Source organism: Myotis davidii, unplaced genomic scaffold (genome assembly GCF_000327345.1).
Source record: "Myotis davidii unplaced genomic scaffold, ASM32734v1 scaffold75, whole genome shotgun sequence".
Lineage (NCBI taxonomy): Eukaryota > Metazoa > Chordata > Mammalia > Chiroptera > Vespertilionidae > Myotis > Myotis davidii.
Genome location: NW_006286977.1, coordinates 1,347,681 through 1,348,206, shown reverse-complemented (window position 1 = coordinate 1,348,206; position 526 = coordinate 1,347,681). Strand labels below are relative to the sequence as shown.

The following is a 526-nucleotide window of genomic DNA, read 5'->3' as shown; positions in this document are numbered from 1 at the left end:
CGGGCCCCCACTCCCCGGCCCAGGGCGCCCGCGACGAGCCGGCCTGTTGAAAAGCTCCCCTCGTGGTCCCGGGAGTGACGTCATAGCTGGAAGGGGCCGCGGCGGTCACCTCGCGTCTAACCCCCTCATGTCTCTGGTGGGGAAACTGAGGCACGGGCAGGACCACAGAGTTTAAGGCAGCGTCTGTCGCCCCCGCCCTTCCCTGCACGACCCTGGCTTCTCGTCAAACGCATTGCACCCCCTCAGAGACCTTGCCTGACTGCGCTGCTACCCAAAGCCATCACCTTTAGACCCCGCGTCAGCCTGCCTCATTGCCCCGTTGCGCTTACCACTCTGAAACTAAGTCTTTTGTTTCTGTCTTCCTCCGCCAGGTGTTGGTCACACTCACACTCTGCCCCGGCCAGGCCCGGTGCTGAGCACCAGGTGTGTGCGAGGCAAGTACCCAGACAGGTGTCCGCGCGTTGCAGTCGGCATTCTCCTGGGACAGAGGATTGCAAAGACATCCCAGGTCGTGACAGGTGTTATG

At 62.7% G+C, this 526-nt stretch overlaps 1 protein-coding gene across 3 annotated transcripts in view; it reads left to right on the top strand.

Moving 5' to 3' along the window:
- Positions 1 to 526, top strand: part of RAE1 (ribonucleic acid export 1) — a 16,843-nt gene that overhangs the window by 261 nt on the left and 16,056 nt on the right. Inside the window, exon 2 of one of the 3 annotated variants that reach the window (XM_015560740.1) lies at positions 357 to 423. The gene's annotated coding sequence lies outside the window, so the exon portion shown is untranslated. Of the gene's footprint in view, positions 1 to 356; positions 519 to 526 lie in introns of those variants that run through there. The other 2 variants (XM_015560739.1, XM_006758841.2) reach the window with 2 other exon arrangements.